This window comes from Triticum aestivum, chromosome 2D, assembly GCF_018294505.1.
Source record: "Triticum aestivum cultivar Chinese Spring chromosome 2D, IWGSC CS RefSeq v2.1, whole genome shotgun sequence".
NCBI classification, from domain to species: domain Eukaryota; kingdom Viridiplantae; phylum Streptophyta; class Magnoliopsida; order Poales; family Poaceae; genus Triticum; species Triticum aestivum.
In genome coordinates, this window is record NC_057799.1 from 117022673 (window position 1) to 117046629 (window position 23957).

The following is a 23957-nucleotide window of genomic DNA, read 5'->3' on the forward strand; positions in this document are numbered from 1 at the left end:
TCGACTTTCCTAGCCATTGGATTTCAATCTTCTTCCTCCATACTTCTCTCTTTTTTAAACTGTGACCAGTTGCCCACCTCACATGCCTCCGGCTCGCCTCCATGCTTCACATTTGGCTGCGACACTCACCGCGGCGCCCCCTTCTTCGACCAGGTAGCTATCTAATCCTAGCAATGGTCGAAGCTATACTGACCTGCACAGTATCATGTTTCCTCACCTTTGTCAAACACGTATTTCCCTTCTCCGGTGAGGTCCTGGCTCGGTCTTACCTAGGTGTTGCGGTCAGTCATCTTTCCCCATCTCAGCCTAGGCCCTACCTTTGCCTTCTCCTCCTCCTCCTACCATAATCAACTTAGAGCATCTGCAACCGGACCTAGAAAATTCGACCCCCTAAATATCCCTAGACGCGGCCGGACGTGTTAGCAGACAGTGAGTGACCACCCCTCAAATGTCCGCGTCCACAATTGGCTACTTATTAGAAAATTCTCAAATCCATACAATGTCATGCATTGTAAAATAAACTCACATACTACATCTTATATAGCATACAACTACTTCATCATACATGCCGTTGGACACTAAAAGTTAGCACAGTCTAAATACTAGAATTATGGAGAAAGTTCACCCACGACATCCGCCACGGTCACGCATCTTGAGCTAACGGCGCGCCTGGTCCAAGCGCCTCTTGCACGAACACAATGGATTCCCTCTGGATCGACTCGGATGCGGTCAAGCATATTCCTCCTGGGAGCGGGAGCCAGGCGGACGACCATTCCTCTTCGTCCCTGTCCCAATCAATGGATTTAGACATCTCAAAGTCAGATCAGTTGTCTGCGATGCCGGAGGAGGCCAAAGATTATCGAAGAGGAGCCGGGAGAGGGCGGAGCTGCGTAGACTCGAAGTGGAGTGGAGTGACAAATGAGTAAGGTTTCGTTCGGATGTGGATAGGGTGAGGATATTTATGGGGTCGAGGTGGCCAGCGTGGGCAGGATCCGACTTGAAGAACGCGTCCGGGCATTCCCATATCTGCCATAGATATAGACGGGATATGAGCGTGCTGGTTAACCTGATCGTATAGGATGCTGGAAATATTAGCACTTTCCCGATTGATTTAATCCGTAGTAGAATCATGGACATGACATTAACAACATAAAGCTCATACCGATATCTAAACATGTGAGCATGTATTAAACATAGAGCCGAAACATCTATGAATACAGTAAATACGGCTAGCATACAAACGAGTAAATAAGGATTGAACAAATCATATCCTTGAGCAGGCCAGGCTAAAGCAGTGGCGATGATAGCAGCTTCATCGGCCATGGTGTGCCGAGGAAGCAGTGGCACATCCATTAACGACTCGTAATTAGTTTTGAATTAATTATTCATTTCTAACCGACAAAAATAAAGCACAAGTATGCCATAGTTTTGAGTTTGACGTTTCACGACGCGCGCCAGGCGGGCGGCGGGGGAGCGCATGTATCACTCCTACTCTGAACCTCCAATAACAAGTAGATGAGGATGCCTTGTAAATACTTCCTTCGTCCCATCGTCTCATAATATAAGAACGTTGGTACGGCGGGAGTAGATCTCAACTCTTTTTCACTAGTGATATGGCACTAAACTTCTCATTATGTCTTGACATCTTATATAGATCTTAGAGATTAACCATAAATTATTGTTTATATGGGTGAAGACCCATCTAATTTCTTGGCCGGCCACTTACATAGCCATCCGTCGAGATGTACAAGGAGGGTCCGACTGTAGCTGTTCTTACAGCAAATTTTTTTTGCAGGCAAGAACCTCTGGACACGCCTCCTCCGCTTCCCTTCCCGATCTGACACACGCTAGTGCGATTGTTGGGCCTATTCTTGGCAGTGGATAAGTTGTCGGACCACGGACACACTGCACTCTCTCGCTCAATTATAAAGCAGGACCTTGACACGCGGCACCTGTCCATTGCACACGTAGAGAGAGCGAGCGACGGACGACTTGCTGCTGGGAAGACGATGGAGCAGAACACGGCGACGAAACCCATCAGGTGCAAAGGTACTCGCCGTCGTCGCCGACGTACTTGGCTTCGTCTACCTCCATCCTTTGTCCAAATGCGTAGCTTCACGTGCAGCGGCGGTGAGCAAGGTGGCCGGGCAGCCGCTGGAGATGGAGGAGGTGGAGGTGGCGCCGCCGCGGGCGCACGAGGTCCGCATCAGGATACTCTGCACCTCGCTCTGCCACACCGACCTCACCTTCTGGCGCTTGAAGGTGGGTGGGTTCTTCGCCTTCGCCTATGCCCATATGATAATCAGGGCATGCTGACCTTTCTTTTCCTCTTTTGTGTAGGATTTCCCGGGCCAGCATCCGATAATCCTGCGCCATGAAGCAGCCGGGTAAATGCATAATCTATCTGCTGTTTTTGCGTCCTACTACAAAGTCTACTTGATTTGCGCCACTAGTCCATGAACTCAACTTGATTGCATGCTTTAGTCCAAGAACTCGAGAAGTGATCAGATTTGGTCCGCAAACTCGTTGATTTGATCAAATAAGTTCAAAACCGGTCTGACCAGTAAAAAACCGGCCAGTGGATGCCATGTCATTGATCCTTTGAGTGCTTGTGAATTCACTATTTTTATAGGGTTTTTATTTGCAAATTGGTCGGGTTTTTTTTTTCCTCATAGACCATGCTAATTAAGGGCGTATGGAGCGAAAAAGTATTAAAAATTGTGTTGCCCAAGACTTGAACCTTGGCCATTCCGAACAGGCAACACATCACCAACCACTGGAATAACACAAAGTTCACAGACTAAATCGGTGCCGAGTATATATATTTACGCGGAATCAGGAGAAAATAAATAAATATTAAAACGTGTGTAACACAGGCAGTCTGGGTTAGAAGTTGGCTTCCAGACCAATACACCATGACGTGATTTATGTTCAAATAGGCAGGCTACTATATATATCTTCACATAATCATTGTTAAATATGTATATAAAATCAGTGGGTTTCAGAGAATATCAAAGTAATATGTTTAAATCTTGACGACAATACAAAACCTCACATTCAATATACACTCACACTACAGAAAATATATAGAACATGACTTCAATGACAATATCATTCGTAGTTTTTAAAAAATCCAAATGATCACATAGTTCTAAAACCATCCAACACATCATTCTGTAACCCGTTTGAAAAAGTATTACAAGCAAGTTGCACATACTTGCACTTATTCCATAGTTTTTAAACAGTGACAACACGTAGTTCTAAAAGCTTCCAAAACATAGTTCTAAAACCATTTGAAATTGCATTACAAGCAGGTTGCACATACTTGCACTTAAACATTCTACTTATTTCCGTAGAGCAACTGATACTATCTTGAGTGATCATAGGGATTACGTCACATTAAAACCATACAAAATATATAGATCAACTTATAAATAGTTAAAACTATTCTTACTTCCTCCTCCATGAGCTCAACTACAAAAGTCCTACTACATTGTGTGGGAATCAACTCAGGATTGCCCTCCTCGGATACAATGTTCTGCAAAACAGTATAAAGAAGAAACGATGACCAACAATAACAATAATAACAATAGTAACAAAAATATAATTATATAGTTTTCTTTACCTCTACCACAAAAGGATCACCAACATTGTCATCATCATTTGTCCTCCTTTGTGGTTCCAACTTGAGTTCGGGATGTAATTCAGGGCATGAAGGCCTCTTGTGATTAGGATCCCTACAAAAGCTGCAATGCATCTTCACACCATGCTTGCTAAGTCTCGTCCCTTCCTCCTTCTCCGATGGGTGCTCTCTCCTTTTGTTTGATTTCCTCCCAGCTTCCTTTTCATACAAAGGTGCTCCCACATCCCTACCATGTGTCTTTTCCCAGAAAGATTTATCCCTTACTGGCCAAACAGTATTTCCATATGCTTTCATGTACCTTTCTCTTGTATATAAACTAGCTATCTGGGTTTCTGGCTTTATTCTCTCTTTTCCCATGCAGGAAATGGCATGCGAACATGGAATGGCCGTTAGTTGCCATCTTCTGCAATCACAAGTTTTTTCATTCATCTTCACCTCATAGGTGTTATCTTTGCTCTTCACTTCGTATACTCTGTGGTCAGAAGGATAAGCAAAACAATCACTAGCATAGTCCTCATTTTTACGCATCTTGTCCATGATTTTGGGGCAAATGTTGCCAGTCCATTTGTTCTCACAAGTGTTTGCATAATCATACATCCTGTGCATAATCTGGCCCCTAATCTTTTCCCACATACTCATGATTGGAAGCTCTCTTGCATCTAGTATATATCTGCGTCAACATGTAATACAAAGCATGATCAAGAAGACTCCAAAAACTACACAAACATATACTCAGTAGCTAACATACAAGTTGCAGAAGAATCTGTCAAAACAAACCAGCATGCAAAGAATTAATTTTAAACATATTTTTGAAACTTATAAAAATCTGAAATTATTAGCAAAAATATTAGACATATGTGGTTCTGTTATCTATTTTTTCTCAAGATTTTATCATGCTCCAATAACTCTGGTGATTTGTACGACAACAACAACAACAACAAAACTACATTATTGAGAACACGTAATACAATCATTCGGTAACTTACTTGTTGAACACTTCACAATGATTATTGAGGAGTGTTTCACTCTTACAGAAACAATCAAAGAAAGCCCTACACCATTGGTTTGGTGGGTGCTTATCAAGCCATGCATATGCTTCAGGACTCAGAGCCTTCAATTTGTCCATGTTTCTTTCATATTGTGGCTTGTTACTAGATCTTGCACAAGCCCAAAGTTGATTCTTCAAAACTTCCCCCTTGTGAATCGTGTTAAAGTTTTGGTAGAGATGTCTTACACAGAACCTATGTTCACTGTCTGGAAATTCTTCCTGCACTGCAAGTATCAACCCTTTCTGCTTATCTGACATAAGAGTAAAGGCTGCCGTGTGGTCGTGGATGTTCAGGTCATGCTTCAAAGTGTTCATGAACCATTTCCAACTGTTTTTGCACTCTACATCTACCACAGCCATGGCAATTGGGAAGATACAATCATTAGGGTCAATACCTATTGCTGTCAACATAACACCACCATGCCTTGTCTTCAAGTGACAACCATCAAAGAAAAGAATTGGCCTGCAACCATCCAGAAAGCCCCTCTTGCATGCATCAAGAGAAAAGTACATAGTTTCAAACAAACCATTTGCATCCAAATTAAGAAAGACACTGCTCCCAGGGTTTGATCTCCTAATCTCTTCCGCATAATCCCAAAGCAAATTATATTGCTTCTCCTCATCTCCTCTGATAATAGCCATTGCTCTCTTCTTTGCCCTTTGCAGCTTCATTCTGCCAGGAGCCAAATTGTAGTCCTTTTGCACCTTATTGCCAAATGACTTTGCATCAATGTTCTCATTGTCTCTTATTTCTTCCACATATTTTTTGGCAAGATAGGGAGCAGTCATTGCCTTGATAGCCCACTCTCTGCTACATGTGTGCTCATTAACATATCTCTTCACAAGCAAGCTCTTGGACCTGCTGTCTTCTGTCACATACAAATACCAGGGGCAACCTTCAGCACAGACCACCTCAACCCTGGTTCTACAATTTCTAGTCTTGTGCAAAGCCACTCTATTCTTTATGCTATACTCAGATATTGCTTCTCTCAACTGCTCAACTGTTGAAAAAGTCATTCCAATCTTGAACTCCGGGTCTGCCATGTCATGTTCAGCAAAAGAATTGAACTTAAAATTGAAGTTCTCGTCATCTGAATCTGGAAGAAGCAACTCCTCATCAGAATCTTCCTTTTTTACTTTTCTTCTTCTTCTTCTTCCTCTTGTCCTTACCATCCTCATTTACTTCAACTACTTTTTTTCCTTTGCTAGTAATCATTGCATCTATGACATCATGGTCCACAAATGCAGCAAAGATGTCATCATCCCCATCTAATGGGTCATTGTCACCATCAAAGAAATCTGCATCTGAATCCAACCGGTCGCTGTCATCAGACTCTTCATCCTTCAGTTTCCTAAATTTCTGCAATCTCTGCAACCCTTTCTCTTCTGTCCGCAACCTGCCCTGATCTGCCTGCAACATGTCCTCTCCTACAATGCTCTCAGGATTGACCCCCTCACCTACAATGGGCTGCAAAACAGTATAAAAATGGTGACGAACTATAACAAGACAAACAACAGTAACACAATATCATTATAGAGTTTTCTTTACCTCTAAAACCTTTTCTTCTATGGCAACCTCATCACATATGTTAACAGGAATTTCAAACATTTGATCGACGTAAAGTATTATGCTGTTGCAGTTCTTCGGTACTGTATGTTGGAAATATGCCCTAGAGGCAACAATAAAATGGTTATTATTAGATTTCCTTGTTCATGATAATTGTCTATTGTTCATGCTGTAATTGTGTTATCCGGAAATCGTAATACATGTGTGAATACATAGACCACAACATGTCCCTAGTAAGCCTCTAGTTGACTAGCTCGTTGATCAACAGATAGTCATGGTTTCCTGACTATGGACATTGGATGTCATTGATAACGGGATCACATCATTAGAAGAATGATGTGATGGACAAGACCCAATCCTAAGCATAGCACAAAAGATCGTGTAGTTCGTTTGCTAGAGCTTTTCCAATGTCAAGTATCATTTCCTTAGACCATGAGATCGTGCAACTCCCGGATGCCGTAGGAGTGCTTTGGGTGTACCAAACATCACAACGTAACTGGGTGACTATAAAGGTGCACTACGGGTATCTCCGAAAGTGTCTGTTGGGTTGGCACGGATCGAGACTGGGATTTGTCACTCCGTATGACGGAGAGGTATCTCTGGGCCCACTCGGTAATGCATCATCATAATGAGCTCAATGTGACCAAGTGTTTGGTCACGGGATCATGCATTACGGTACGAGTAAAGTGACTTGCCGGTAACGAGATTGAACGAGGTATTGGGATACCGACGATCGAATCTCGGGCAAGTAACATACCGATTGACAAAGGGAATTGTATACGGGATTGATTGAATCCTCGACATCGTGGTTCATCCGATGAGATCATCGAGGAACATGTGGGAGCCAACATGGGTATCCAGATCCCGCTGTTGGTTATTGACCGGAGAGTCGTCTCGGTCATGTCTGCATGTCTCCCGAACTCGTAGGGTCTACACACTTAAGGTTCGGTGACGCTAGGGTTGTAGAGATATTAGTATGCGGTTACCCGAAAGTTGTTCGGAGTCCCGGATGAGTTCCCGGACTTCACGAGGAGTTCCGAAATGGTCCGGAGGTGAAGAATTATATATAGGAAGTCCAGTTTCGGCCATCGGGAAAGTTTCGGGGGTTACCGGTATTGTACCGGGACCACCGGAAGGGTCCCAGGGGTCCACCGGGTGGGGCCACCTATCCCGGAGGGCCCCATCGGCTGAAGTGCGAGGGGAACCAGCCCCTGGTGGGCTGGTGCGCCCCCCTGGGCCTCCCCCTGCGCCTAGGGTTAGAAACCCTAGGGGTGGGGCGCCCCCCACTTGGCTTGGGGGGAAGCCACCCCTTGGCCGCCGCCCCCCTGGAGATTGGATCTCCCAGGGGCCGGCGCCCCCCCGAGGGCCCCTATATATAGTGGAGGGGAGGGAGGGCAGCCGTACCACAGCCCCTGGCGCCTCCCTCTCCCTCCCGTGACACCTCTCCCTCTCGCTGTGCTTGGCGAAGCCCTGCCGAGATCCCCGCTACTTCCACCACCACGCCGTCGTGCTGCTGGATCTCCATCAACCTCTCCTTCCCCCTTGCTGGATCAAGAAGGGGGATACGTCTTCCCAACCGTTCGTGTGTTGAACGCGGAGGTGCCGTCCGTTCGGCGCTCGGTCATCGGTGATTTGGATCACGACGAGTACGACTCCATCAACCCCGTTCACTTGAACGCTTCCGCTCGCGATCTACAAGGGTATGTAGATGCACTCCTTCCTTCTCGTTGCTAGTAAACTCCATAGATGGATCTTGGTGATGCGTAGAAAATTTTAAATTTCTGCAACGATCCCCAACAGTGGCATCATGAGCCAGGCCTATGCGTAGTTTCTATGCACGAGTAGAACACAAACTTGTTGTGGGCGTAGATGTTGTCAATTTTTCTTGCCAGTACTAGTCTTATCTTGTTTCGGCGGCATCGTGGGATGAAGCGGCCGGACCGACCTTACACGTACGCTTACGTGAGACAGGTTCCACCGACTGACATGCACTAGTTGCATAAGGTGGCTAGCGGGTGTCTGTCTCTCCCACTTTAGTCGGAACGGATTCGATGAAAAGGGTCCGTATGAAGGGTAAATAGAAATTGGCATATCACGTTGTGGTTTTACGTAGGTAAGAAACGTTCTTGCTAGAAACCTATAGAAGCCACGTAAAAACATGCAACAACAATTAGAGGACGTCTAACTTGTTTTTGCAGCATGTGCCTTGTGATGTGATATGGCCAAAAGGATGTGATGAATGAGATATATGTGATGTATGAGATTGATCATGTTCTTGTAATAGGAATCACGACTTGCATGTCGATGAGTATGACAACCGGCAGGAGCCATAGGAGTTGTCTTTATTTTTTGTATGACCTGCGTGTCATTGAATAACGCCATGTAAATTACTTTACTTTATTGCTAAACACGTTAGCCATAGAAGTAGAAGTAATCTTTGGCGTGACAACTTCATGAAGACACGATGATGGAGATCATGATGATGGAGATCATGGTGTCATGCCGGTGACGAAGATGATCATGGCACCCCGAAGATGGAGATCAAAGGAGCAAAATGATATTGGCCATATCATGTCACTATTTGATTGCATGTGACGTTTATCATGTTTTACATCTTATTTGCTTAGAACGACGGTAGCTTAAATAAGATGATCCCTCGCAATAATTTCAAGAAGGTGTTCCCCCTAACTGTGCACCGTTGCGAAGGTTCGTTGTTTTGAAGCACCACGTGATGATCGGGTGTGATAGATTCTAACGTTCGAATACAACGGATGTAAGCCAGATTTACACATGCAATACACTTAGGTTGACTTGACGAGTCTAGCATGTACAGACATGGCCTCGGAACATGGAAGACCGAAAGGTCGAGCATGAGTCGTATAGAAGATACGATCAACATGAAGATGTTCACCGATGTTGACTAGTCCGTCTCACGTGATGATCGGACACGGCCTAGTTGACTCGGATCATGTTTCACTTAGATGACTAGAGGGATGTCTATCTGAGTGGGAGTTCATTGAATAATTTGATTAGATGAACTTAATTATCATGAACTTAGTCTAAGATCTTTACAATATGTCTTGTAGATCAAATGGCCCACGTTGCCCTCAACTTCAACGCGTTCCTAGAGAAAACCAAGCTGAAAGATGATGGCAGCAACTATACGGACTGGGTCCGGAACCTGAGGATCATCCTCATAGCTGCCAAGAAAGATTATGTCCTAGAAGCACCGCTAGGTGAAGCACCCATCCCAGAGAACCAAGACGTTATGAACGCTTGGCAGTCACGTGCTGATGATTACTCCCTCGTTTAGTGCAGCATGCTTTACAGCTTAGAACCGATGCTCCAAAAGCGTTTTGAGCAACACGGAGCATATGAGACGTTCGAAGAGCTGAAAATGGTTTTCCAAGCTCATGCCTGGGTCGAGAGATATGAAGTCTCCGACAAGTTCTTCAGTTGTAAGATGGAGGAAAACAGTTCTGTCAGTGAGCACATACTCAAAATGTCTGGGTTGCACAACCGCTTGACTCAGCTGGGAGTTAATCTCCCGGATGACGCGATCATTGACAGAATCCTTCAGTCGCTTCCACCGAGCTACAAGAGCTTTGTGATGAACTTCAATATGCAGGGGATGGAAAAGACCATTCCTGAGGTATATTCAATGCTGAAATCAGCGGAGGTGGAGATCAAAAAGGAACATCAAGTGTTGATGGTGAATAAAACCACTAAGTTCAAGAAAGGCAAGGGTAAGAAGAACTTCAAGAAGGATGGCAAGGGAGTTGCCGCGCCTGGTAAGCCAGTTGCCGGGAAGAAGTCAAAGAATGGACCCAAGCCTGAGACTGAGTGCTTTTATTGCAAGGGAAGTGGTCACTGGAAGCGGAACTGCCCCAAATACTTAGCGGACAAGAAGGCCGGCAACACCAAAGGTATATGTGATATACATGTAATTGATGTGTACCTTACCAGTACTCGTAGTAGCTCCTGGGTATTTGATACCGGTGCGGTTGCTCATATTTGTAACTCAAAACAGGAGCTACGGAATAAGCGGAGACTGGCGAAGGACGAGGTGACGATGCACGTCGGGAATGGTTCCAAGGTCGATGTGACCGCCGTAGGCACGCTACCTCTACATTTACCTACGGGATTAGTTTTAAACCTCAATAATTGTTATTTAGTGCCACCTTTGAGCATGAACATTGTATCAGAATCTCGTTTAATGCGAGATGGCTACTCATTTAAATCCGAGAATAATGGTTGTTCTATTTATATGAGAGATATGTTTTATGGTCATGCCCCGCTGGTCAATGGTTTATTCTTAATGAATCTCGAACGTGATGTTACACATATTCATAGTGTGAATACCAAAAGATGTAAAGTTGATAACGATAGTCCCACGTACTTGTGGCACTGCCGCCTTGGTCACATTGGTGTCAAGCGCATGAAGAAGCTCCATGCAGATGGACTTTTGGAGTCTCTTGATTACGAATCATTTGACACGTGCGAACCATGCCTCATGGGTAAGATGACCAAGACTCCGTTCTCCGGAACAATGGAGCGAGCAACCAACTTATTGGAAATCATACATACCGATGTGTGCGGTCCAATGAGTGTTGAGGCTCGCGGAGGCTATCGTTATGTTCTCACTCTCACTGATGACTTGAGTAGATATGGGTATGTCTACCTAATGAAACACAAGTCAGAGACCTTTGAAAAGTTCAAGGAATTTCAGAATGAGGTGGAGAATCAACGTGACCGAAAGATAAAGTTCTTACGATCAGATCATGGGGGAGAATATTTAAGTCACGAATTTGGTACGCACTTAAGGGAATGTGGAATCGTTTCACAACTCACGCCGCCTGGAACACCTCAGCGTAACGGTGTGTCCGGACGTCGTAATCGCGCTCTATTGGACATGGTGCGATCTATGATGTCTCTTACCGATCTACCACTCTCATTTTGGGGCTATGCTTTAGAGACTGCCGCATTCACTTTAAATAGGGCTCCGTCGAAATCCGTTGAGACGACATCGTATGAATTATGGTTTGGGAAGAAACCTAAGCTGTCGTTTCTAAAAGTTTGGGGATGCGATGCTTATGTCAAGAAACTTCAACCTGAAAAGCTCGAACCCAAGTCGGAGAAATGCGTCTTCATAGGATACCCTAAGGAAACCATTGGGTATACCTTCTACCTCAGATCCGAAGGCAAAATCTTTGTTGCCAAGAATGGGTCCTTTCTGGAGAAAGAGTTTCTCTCGAAAGAAGTGAGTGGGGGGAAAGTGGAACTTGATGAGGTGATAGTCACCCCTTCCGAACCGGAAAGTAGCGCAGCGCGGAAAGATGTTCCTGTGGTGCCTGCGCCGACTAGGGAGGAAGTTAATGATGATGATCATGAAGCTTCAGATCAAGTTACTACTAAACTTCGTAGGTCCACAAGGACACGTTCCGCACCAGAGTGGTACGGCAACCCTGTCATGGAAATCATGTTGTTAGACAACGGTGAACCTTCGAACTATGAAGAAGCGATGGCGGGCCCGGATTCCAACAAATGGTTTGAAGCCATGCAATCCGAGATAGGATCCATGTATGAAAACGAAGTATGGACTTTGACTGACTTGCCCGATGATCGGCGAGCCATAGAAAATAAATGGATCTTTAAGAAGAAGACAGACGCGGATGGTAACGTGACCATCTATAAGGCTCGACTTGTCGCTAAGGGTTATCGACAAGTTCAAGGGGTTGACTACGATGAGACTTTCTCACTCGTAGCGAAGCTGAAGTCCGTCCGAATCATGTTAGCAATTGCCGCATTCTATGATTATGAGATATGGCAAATGGACGTCAAAACGGCATTCCTTAACGGCTTTCTTAAGGAAGAATTGTATATGATGCAGCCGGAAGGTTTTGTCAATCCTAAGAATGCTAACAAGGTATGCAAGCTCCAGCGCTCCATCTATGGGCTGGTGCAAGCATCTCGGAGTTGGAACATTCGATTTGATGAGATGATCAAAGCGTTTGGGTTTACACAGACTTATGGAGAAGTCTGTGTTTACAAGAAAGTGAGTGGGAGCTCTGTAGCATTTCTCTTATTATATGTGGATGACATACTATTGATGGGAAATGATATAAATTCTTGGAAAGTATAAAGGCCTATTTGAATAATTGTTTTTCAATGAAGGACCTTGGAGAAGCTGCTTATATATTAGGCATCAAGATCTATAGAGATAGATCAAGACGCCTCATTGGTCTTTCACAGAGTACGTACCTTGACAAGATATTGAAGAAGTTCAATATGGATCAGTCCAAGAAGGGGTTCTTGCCTGTATTGCAAGGTGTGCAATTGAGCACGGCTCAATGCCCGACCACGGCAGAAGATAGAGAAAAGATGAGTGTCATCCCCTATGCCTCGGCCATAGGGTCTATTATGTATGCCATGCTGTTTACCAGACCTAATGTAAACCTTGCCGTAAGTTTGGTAGGAAGGTACCAAAGTAATCCCGGCATGGAACACTGGACAGCGGTCAAGAATATCCTGAAGTACCTGAAAAGGACTAAGGATATGTTTCTCGTTTATGGAGGTGACGAAGATCTCGTCGTAAAGGGTTACGTCGATGCTAGCTTCGACACAGATCTGGATGACTCTAAGTCACAGACCGGATACGTGTATATTTTGAATGAAGGGGCAGTAAGCTGGTGCAGTTGCAAGCAAAGCGTCGTGGCGGGATCTACATGTGAAGCGGAGTACATGGAGGCCTCAGAGGCAGCGCAAGAAGCAATCTGGATGAAAGAGTTCATTACCGACCTAGGGGTGATTCCCAATGCGTCGGGCCCGATGACTCTCTTCTGTGACAACACTGGAGCTATTGCCCTTGCCAAGGAGCCCAGGTTTCACAGGAAGACCAGGTATATCAAGCGTCGCTTCAACTCCATTCGTGAAAGTGTTCAAAATGGAGACATAGATATTTGTAAAGTACATACGGACCTGAATGTAGCAGATCCGTTGACTAAACCTCTCCCTAGAGCAAAACATGATCAACACCAGAACTCTATGGGTGTTCGATTCATCACAATGTAACTAGATTATTGACTCTAGTGCAAGTTGGAGACTGTTGGAAATATGCCCTAGAGGCAATAATAAAATGGTTATTATTATATTTCCTTGTTCATGATAATTGTCTATTGTTCATGCTATAATTGTATTATCCGAAAATCGTAATACATGTGTGAATACATAGACCACAACGTGTCCCTAGTAAGCCTCTAGTTGACTAGCTCGTTGATCAACAGATAGTCATGGTTTCCTGACTATGGACATTGGATGTCATTGATAACGGGATCACATCATTAGGAGAATGATGTGATGGACAAGACCCAATCCTAAGCATAGCACAAAAGATCGTGTAGTTCGTTTGCTAGAGCTTTTCCAATGTCAAGTATCATTTCCTTAGACCATGAGATCGTGCAACTCCCGGATGCCATAGGAGTGCTTTGGGTGTACCAAACGTCACAACGTAACTGGGTGACTATAAAGGTGCACTACGGGTATCTCCAAAAGTGTCTGTTGGGTTGGCATGGATCGAGACTGGGATTTGTCACTCCATATGACGGAGAGGTATTGGGATACCGACGATAATGCATCATCATAATGAGCTCAAAGTGACCAAGTGGTTGGTCACGGGATCATGCATTACGGTACGAGTAAAGTGAATTGCCGGTAACGAGATTGAACGAGGTATTGGGATACCGACGATCGAATCTCGGACAAGTAATGTACCGACTGGCAAAAGGAATTGTATACGGGATTGATTGAATCCTCGACATCGTGGTTCATCCGATGAGATCATCGTGGAACATGTGGGAGCCAATATGGGTATCCAGATCCCGTTGTTGGTTATTGACCGGAGAGTCGTCTCGGTCATGTCTGCATGTCTCCCGAACCCGTAGGGTCTACACACTTAAGGTTCGGTGACGCTAGGGTTGTAGAGATATTAGTATGCGGAAACCCAAAAGTTGTTCGGAGTCTCGGATGAGTTCCCGGACGTCACGAGGAGTTCCGGAATGGTCCGGAGGTGTAGAATTATATATAGGAAGTCCAGTTTCGGCCACCGGGAAAGTTTCGGGGGTTATCGGTATTGTACCGGGACCACCGGAAGGGTCCCGGGGGTCCACCGGGTGGGGCCACCTATCCCGGAGGGCCCCATGGGCTGACGTGGGAGGGGAACCAGCCCCTGGTGGGCTGGTGCGCCCCCCTTGGGCCTCCCCCTGCGCCTAGGGTTAGAAACCCTGGGGGTGGGGGGGCGCCCCCCACTTGGCTTGGGGGGGAGCCACCCCTTGGCCGCCGCCCCCCCTGGAGATTGGATCTCCCAGGGGCCGGCGCCCCCCAGGCCCCTATATATAGTGGAGGGGAGGGAGGGCAGCCGTACCACAGCCCCTGGCGCCTCCCTCTCCCTCTCGCTGTGCTTGGCGAAGCCCTGCCGAGATCCCCGCTACTTCCATCACCACGCCGTCGTGCTGCTGGATCTCCATCAACCTCTCCTTCCCCCTTGCTGGATCAAGAAGGGGGAGACGTCTTCCCAACCGTACGTGTGTTGAACGCGGAGGTGCCGTCCGTTCGGCGCTCGGTCATCGGTGATTTGGATCACGACGAGTACGACTCCATCAACCCCGTTCACTTGAACGCTTCCGCTCGCGATCTACAAGGGTATGTAGATGCACTCCTTCCTTCTCGTTGCTAGTAAACTCCATAGATGGATCTTGGTGATGTGTAGAAAATTTTAAATTTCTGCAACGATCCCCAACACTGTACTCATCATCTTCTGAAGATCATCATCACACCACACATAGAAAAGTCCTTCAGTAATACTTCTCCCAGGCATGAGCAAATATATCTTGTACTTTTCACTATCAGGGTAACCGAGTCGCTCTAACAAATCAACAAGCCACAAAATAGACATGTCCTCTGCCTCACAATAATCGAAAAAATCAACTCTGTCATCCAAATATGGCCTATTGCTTCCCGAGCCATAGAAAAAACCATTGTGATGTACCTCCAGGGTGAACAAAGCAAACCATAATCAATTTCTGCATTCCACGACAAACAAGAAAACATAGATCACATATTCAGTTCAAATAAAAATTCCACACTACAATTATATGCATCCTCTCTCTGATCTAACGTCCAGTCATCATGATTTCTCACATAGCTAGCATGATTTGCCCAGAAGCTAATAAACGTATTTGTGCAAAGCAAGCAAGCAAGCGGACAGCTTGACAGTGATCGCACGTCTAGCCGCGTATTGTTATACGTATTAAGTGACTCTCGCCTGCACTAGCTCTGATGGATTGGATCGATTCGGAGAGTTCCTGGCCAGAACACATACGAACTCTGTCTCTCTCTGGGACAACGGAAGAAGATACATACCATATGAGGGTGCGGGGGTGCTCCGTTCGCGCAGCCGCGGCGCCATCTGCGGCTAGACGGCGTCGAGAGGACGACCGCCGTGGTCGTTTGCGGAGGTGCGTCGTCCTAACCTGCTTGTCACAGAAGGCAGACGAAACCATGGAACGCTACGATCTAGCGACAAACAAGGCAACAGTCAAGCGGAACAGAAGGAAAGGGATCGCATGATTGAAAAACGATCTGAAGGGATCTTCTGTTTTTTTTCTCTCTCCTGATTCTACGTACATATGCAGTAGGCTGAAATTTATTGTGCGTGTGCGTTGTAGGTGCGGTGGTCACTGAGGCAATCAAAATTCCGGTCGACCCAAGTTCAAGTACTGGGCGATGCAAGGTTTTTTTTAATACTTTTTCAGTCTATATACACCCTTAGGATGGTTTGTAAAAAAAAAACGGTCAATTTGCAGATACACCCCTGTAAAAATAGTGAACTCATGAGTGGTCAACAGAACGATGACATGGCATCCGCGTGGCCGGTTTTTTTACTCTCGGGCCGGTTTTGGCCTTATTTGATCAAATCAACGAGTTTGCGGACCAAATTCGATCACTTCTTGAGTTGTTGGTCTAAAGTGTGCAATCAGTTTGAGTTCATGGACTAATGACGCATTTCATTCGATGAGATAGGAAGTTATTTGCATTACGGCGAACTGTTTTTGCGTCCTTTGTTCCCAGCGTGGTGTAGAGCGTGGGGGAGCACGTGCACGAGGTGGCCGTCGGGGACACGGTGGTGCCGGTGTTCTCGGCGCAGTGCGGCGACTGCCCCGACTGGCGACTGCCTCTCCGGCCGCAGCTCCCCGCCCGGCCCGGCATGCCGCGCGACGGCACGGCCCGCTTCTCGTTCGCCGCCACCGGCGAGCCCATCCACAACTTCACCGGCGTGTCCAGCTTCACCGAGTACACGGTCGTCGATGTCGCGCACGTCGTCAGGCTTAAGCCTGGCGTCCCGCCGGAGAAGGCCTGCCTGCTCAGCTGCGGCGTCTCCACCGGTAACTAATCTTTGCCGACAACTAAAGGATTCAGCGCGCAAATTGGCTGATTGGCGGCCGGGTGCAGGTGTTGGCGCGGCGTGGAAGGTGGCGGCGGTGGAGCCCGGGTCCAGCGTCGCCGTGTTCGGGCTCGGCGTCGTCGGGTTAGCGGTAACGTCCGACGACGACACCTCCGAATCACTGTATCATATGCCGCCCTGCTAATAATGTGATGTCTGGTTCGAGTTGTCGGCTCGAAAGTTGGCCTGGTGTCCTAGTGGCTGTCAGTGTGTCACAGCACAATGTACACCGCACGTTTCCAACTAGTGCGATCTAACGTGTCGGCAGTCTGCAGGTAGCACAAGGGTGCAGGATGCGTGGGGCTAAGCAGATTGTTGGAGTGGATCTGAACCCGGAGAAGGGGAGAATATCAGGTGCTCCGGTAGCACCTGATCTTAGGTGCTCCGGTAGTATCTCGGTCATTGGATAGTGATCCAACAGGCAACATTCACGGGATGTGGATTCAAGTGTCATTTTAAAAATGTTTTGGGGTTTTCTACAAAATTCGCATTGACCAAATGTTGTCCATTCGATTGATGATCCAACGGCCGAGATGCACTGGGAGCACCTTATCATCAGGTGCTATCGGAGCACCTGATATTCTCCCCCCGGAGAAGTGCGACATCAGTAATGTATCATAAGTTGATAGTAGTTATCTACGACTAATCGAATCACATCTGAAGAGAAAAAAGTCAGGATAGTAATGAATCAACAACGGAAATACTAACGCCCACACGTGTGGGCGTTTGCATCTCGTCCACACGCGTGGATCCACGTCCGTTTGTGGTTGCACGAATCTTGGCGTGTCTGTGATGCCACGTAGGACTGGACTGGTTTGTGGGCATTCATTCAGTCGCCCACACGTCTGTTTTCACCACACGGAGGGACCGATGTGTGGTCGTTTAGCAGTTCGCCCACACGTCAGTTTTCACTCACGCATAGGGGCTGGTGTGTGGGCATTTATCAGTTCGCCCACACGCCCGTCTCCTCTCCCACACCCAAAGCTGCTAGTTGCCATGTGTTTTGCAGGGTACATGGCAACTGCCCTAGTGTGCTTGTAAGCAGATGGCAACTCTCTCTTTTACCCGAACATGTCACTTGCCATGTGTTTTGCAGGGTACATGGCAACGGCCCTAATGTGCTTGTAAGCACATGTCAACTCTCTCTTTACCCGAACATGTTATTTTGCCATGTCTCTTTGTAGCGCTACACGGCAACTGCCTAGTGTTAGTAGGTGGCAACTCCTAAAGTTTTCAAATCATGGCAACTGTAGTAAATCAGACCTTACATGGCAACTGCCTAGTGTTAGTATGTGGCAACCCCTAATGTTTTCAAATCATGGCAACAATAGTAAACCAGACCACTGGCGGAGCACCCCAGTGGGCAAGGGCTAGCGGCCGCCATACCTTGAATCGGTACAAATTTTCTTGTATACCTACGCTGCTACGCTACGCATAGTCGCAGCCATCGCTGAAAAAATCACTAGCACATTGGGCCACGATGCTGGCTGTCATTTACTAAGTCCAACACCGGACTGGATAATGGGCCGCGCCCCACGACAGACCCAGTTGGGCCAAGTCGCCATGTACATGACCCACACCGCAGTACAGCACACGCAGGACGGCAGGGTACACCCAGCTCCCCCATACTGTTTCCTTAAAAAAAACTCCCCCATGCTGAGATGCACACCACAATCAACACAGAGCAGCAATCTCAGCTGGCTAGCTAGAACGGTGGTGATTCTAAAAAAACAAAGCTAGAACGATGGTCGCGGCTGGCCAACCAGGGCGAGGTGGATGACCGTGGTTGTGGCCGTCGAACAAGCGGGCGGCGCCTACAGTCTAGCGGCTGCCGGCAGCGAGCGACGACATGGTGGTAGCCAGCTTTGCGTCCTTCATGGTCGGCACCACCGTGCGGCATCTTCGTCACCAACAGAATATGAAGAGGAAGGGAAAGGGGAGAGGTAAATTTCTCTGGATTTTAGTGACATTTTTTAACAACTTGTAATATGCAATTGTAGTAATTCTAATGACAATTTGAAATATGAATTGCAGATTTAACAAGATATTATGAAGTACTCCCTTCATCCCAAAATAAGTGTCTCAAGTTTAGCACAAATTTGTACTTAAGTTAGTACAAAATTAAGACAATTATTTTGGGATGAAGGGAGTACTTGGTACCGACACTAGGTCAAACCCAAGCACCAGTGAAAGTGTCCTTCACGGAGTATTATGATTTTGCATAAAGAAAAATTCTTAAGAGTTCGCCCCACCTTAAAAAAAATTCGTCGTCCGCCTCTGAACCAGACCATACATGGCAATAACTGCAGTTGTCTAAAAATGGCATCTGACACTTGACCTGAGATGGCAACTGCGGTTGAGTAACCATGGCAACTGTAGTTGTCCGACATGGCAACTGTAGTTCAGCGACATGGCAATTGCAGTTAAACGAACACGGAAGTGGGTCCGAACCATGGTAACTGCAGGGCGCGTGGTGACTGTCACGCGGGGCGTGCGGTGTTGGAAATATGCCCTAGAGGCAACAATAAAATGGTTATTATTATATTTCCTTGTTCATGATAATTGTCTATTATTTATGCTATAATTGTGTTATCCTGAAATCGCAATACATGTGTGAATACATAGACCACAACATGTCCCTAGTAAGCCTCTAGTTGACTAGCTCGTTGATCAACAGATAGTCATGGTTTCCTGACTATGGACATTGGATGTCATTGATAACGGGATCACATCATTAGAAGAATGATGTGATGGACAAGACCCAATCCTAAGCATAGCACAAAAGATCGTGTAGTTCGTTTAATAGAGCTTTTCCAATGTCAAGTATCATTTCCTTAGACCATGAGATCGTGCAACTCCCGGATGCCGTAGGAATGCTTTGGGTGTATCAAACGTCTCAACGTAACTGGGTGACTATAAAGGTGCACTACGGCTATCTCCGAAAGTGTCTGTTGAGTTGGCACGGATCGAGACTGGGATTTGTCACTCCGTATGATGGAGAGGTATCTCTGGGCCCACTCGGTAATGCATCATCATAATGAGCTCAATGTGACTAAGGAGTTAGTCACGGGATCATGCATTACGGTACGAGTAAAGTGACTTGCCGGTAACGAGATTGAACAAGGTATTGGGATACCGACGATCGAATCTCGGGCAAGTAACGTACTGATTGACAAAGGGAATTGTATACGGGATTGATTGAATCCTCGACATCGTGGTTCATCCGATGAGATCATCGTGGAACATGTGGGAGCCAACATGGGTATCCAGATCCCGCTGTTGGTTATTGACCGGAGAGGCGTCTCGGTCATGTCTGCATGTCTCCCGAACCCGTAGGGTCTACACACTTAAGGTTCGGTGACGCTAGGGTTGTAGAGATATTAGTATGGGAAACCCGAAAGTTGTTCGGAGTCCTGGATGAGATCCCGGACGTCACGAGGAGTTCCGGAATGGTCCGGAGGTGAAGAATTATATATAGGAAGTCCAGTTTCGGCCACCGGGAAAGTTTCGGGGGTTATCGGTATTGTACCGAGACCACCGGAAGGGTCCCGGGGGTCCACCGGGTGGGGCCACCTATCCCGGAGGGACCCATGGGCTGAAGTGGGAGGGGAACCAGCCCCTGGTGGGCTGGTGCGCCCCCCATGGGCCTCCCCTTGCGCCTAGGGTTGGAAACCCTGGGGGTGGGGGGCGCCCCACCTGACTTGGGGGGGGGGGGAGTTTCCCCCCTTGGCCGCTGCCCCCCTGTAGATGGGATCCCAGGGGCCGGCGCCCCCCCGGGGGCCTATATAAAGGGGGGGGGAGGGAGGGCTGCTGTACCCTAGCCCCTGGCGCCTCCCTCTCCCTCCCGTGACACCTCTCTCTCCCGCTTGCGCTAGGCGAAGCCCTGCCGGGATCCCCGTTACTTCCACCACCACGCCGTCGTGCTGCTGGATCTCCATCAACCTCTCCTTCCCCTTTACTGGATCAAGAAGGAGGAGACGTCGTTGCTCCGTACGTGTGTTGAACGCGGAGGTGCCGTCCGTTCGGCGCTCGGTCATCGGTGATTTGGATCACGACGAGTACGACTCCATCAACCCCGTTCACTTGAACGCTTCCGCTCGCGATCTACAAGGATATGTAGATGCACTCCTTTTCCCTCGTTGCTAGTAAACTCCATAGATGGATCTTGGTGATGCGTGAAATTTTTTAAAATTCTGCAACGATCCCCAACATGCGGGACCATTAGGTAGGAGGCCTGACGTACGGGCATATGGACGTTATCTATTTTGCCCACACGTAGGCGTGTGAGAGGGACCAGAAGAAAAAAAAAGACGTGTGGACATTACTTATTTTACCCACACATAGGCGTATGGGCTGATTCTCTTAAACACCACACAAAACATGTGGACAGATCCTTTGACGCTCACACGTCGGCGTCCATCAACAATGGCAGGTAAGAGGCTGGGAATCACCGACTTCATCAATCCGAACGACACCGGGGAGAAGGCCGTGAGCGAGGTCCGATTCCGAATCGACCAACCTGCGCCACAAGTGCATTTTTTTGGTACTGTATTTACTACTACTAGTCGCTAATGAACTTTTCGTCTATCGATCTCCGTCTAGGTCGTCAAGGAGATGACCGGCGGCGGCGCCGACTACTGCTTCGAGTGCATCGGCTCGACGTCGGTCATGGCGGAGGCGTTCCAAAGCTCCCGGAAGGTAGGCACGGCTCGTGCATGCGAATGCATGCCACATTTCTCATCTCACGAGTCTGAAGCTACTATGTTAGACAGACTAATGGACGGTTCATTTTTCGTGGCGATTGATCAAAACAGGGCTGGGGGAAGACGATCGCGCTCGGCGTCTCCAGCGGCGTTGCGCCGATCAGCATACCCCCGGAAGACATCCTCATGGGGAGGTCGCTCGTCGGCTCGCTCTTCGGCGGGCTCAAGCCCACGGCCGACATCCCGATCCTGGCGCAGAAGTACGTGGACAAGGAGCTGGAGCTGGACGAGTTCGTGACGCACGAGATGCGGTTCGACGACATCAACAGAGCGTTCGAGCTCCTCACGCAGTGCTTCATCTGGATGGGCGGGGACAGGGAGAACGGCGTCGGCGTGGAGGCCCTCGATAATGCGTGACTGATATCGCTGTCGTCCTCGGCAACCTCGTGATCAGCCACGATAGCCACTGCTCGTCTGTCGGAGCAGGACGACGTGTCGCTGGAGTGTGGTTGGTCATTTGGACGCGAGATCGACTAGTTTATTCTGAGCAGAAAATGCGCCCGATTCGACTGTGATGCGTCTGTTGTTGGTGGTGATGTTGATTTTGCTCTCGATGAGCTGCGAACGATGCGACCACAGTGCGGCGTTTGGGCATCTACCCTCAAATCACTCAACAACAGTGCGGTGGTGATGTTGATTTTGCTCTCGATGAGCTGCGAACGATGCGACCACAGTGCGGCGTTTGGGCATCTACCCTCAAATCACTCAACAACAGTGCGGTCCGGATGTGTTTTTGTCATATAAGGGCATCTTTAAGACGGACCTGCAAACCGCCCGCATCATAATTCGAACCGCGTTGTTCGGACCGCGGAAGTTATCCAACGCGGACCTATATCGATCCGCAGGGCGGTTCGACCATGATTTCTCCCATAAACCGGAGATGTAACATCCCAAAATTCTAAATTTTGGAATGTTATAATAAACAGATAGATTGGATTGATTGTTTGATTGATTGACTGAAAGTGAGTGAATTCGAAATCTTTTGAAAGTTAAATGAGAGGGAATAAAAGGACTTTCCCAAACTTTCATTTTGCTTTTATGATCTCCATGAATTCAAATTCTTTTCACCACAAAACCCTGGAGAGAAGATGACATGACTTCTTCCATTTATTTAAATGACAAGGGGTGTTGAAAATATTTAAATTTCATTTGAAAATATTTCCCATTTCTGAAACTTTATGCAACTCAATGATTTTCACGAGAGAAGATAAAATGACTTCTTCAAAACAAATGAAATATGAGTTGGGAGTTTCAAAGGATTAAAATCAGAGTCCCATTGAAATTATTTTTCAATATTGGAGTTATTGGAGTTTTATTCAAATTATTTTTCTTCAAAAATAAAATATATGGAAAATAGGGTAACATGATTCCCTACATCAGAAAATTGGAGAGAAATAAATTTGAAATCATTTTGGTATTTTTAAAATTATTTTTATTGGATTTTATTAAGGCAGTAGCACCGTTTGATTTATTTAAATTTGTGTGAATTTTATTTGGCATTGTCAAAATGTCCATGTTGTAGGAAATTTTTTTCTGAAAATTTTGATATATTATATGCCTATATAATATTATTTATTTATTTTTCCTTTATTCTTTTGGAAAAATGTTAAAAAAAACTTCTCCTCGGACCGACTGGGCCGAAGCCCAGCCGGCCCAACAGCGCTGCCGTCTCCCTCGCGCGTGCCCGAGCAGGACTCCCCGAGTCCGAGCCGCCGCCGCCGCTCGCCGTGGTCGCCCCGGCCTCCTCCTGTCCCCTTCTCCAAGCCTCGCGCAGCCCCCCCCCTCATAAAGCCGCCGCCCGGGACCCCCTCTTCTTTTCGCATCTCCGCCGCCCTTGCGCCGCATCCCGCCGCCGCCGACGAGATCCACCACCGCCGCCCGCTCCACTCCGTCGCCCTTGGCCACTGCCGTCACCACCGCCGTCACCGCCGCATCGCGCCGCGCCTCCCCGTGCCTCCGCCCGTCGCAGCCGAGCCCCGGAGCCACCGCCCGCTCGAAGCCGCCGCCGTCGCCGGCGTTTTCGCTCGCCGCCAACGCCGCCCATTGCCGCGGTAAGCCGCCGCTGCCCCCGTCCGTCCGATCTGGATCCAACGGTCCAGATCGAGGTGTTTTTCTTTTCTTAAAAAAAAAACGTTTTGTTAATGAACGTTCGCTGGTTAGAGTTAGAGAGTGAGCGTTCGCTCAGTAGGTTTTTTTTCTTTTATTTTTCTGTCCAGGGACCTAGTAGCAATTTGTTTTTCTTACAGAATAGCCCCTGGTTTTCAAACACTCACAACTTTTTGCTCATTTGTCCAAATCTAACGAACCAACGCCCACTTCTTCGTTATGATCCCCTCTATCCAGTAATCCAACTCAAACATGTTTTTGAAATTTTAAAATTTGAATTAGATCAGATTTGAATTTGAATCTTCTTTTGATCGTAACTTAAGTTCCATAAC

General features: G+C 47.1%; 1 pseudogene; it reads left to right on the forward strand.

Moving 5' to 3' along the window:
• Nucleotides 1-1935: 1935 nt before the first annotated feature.
• LOC123052044 (alcohol dehydrogenase-like 2) lies at nt 1936-21979 on the forward strand (annotated as a pseudogene).
• The last annotated feature ends 1978 nt before the right edge of the window (nt 21980-23957 follow it).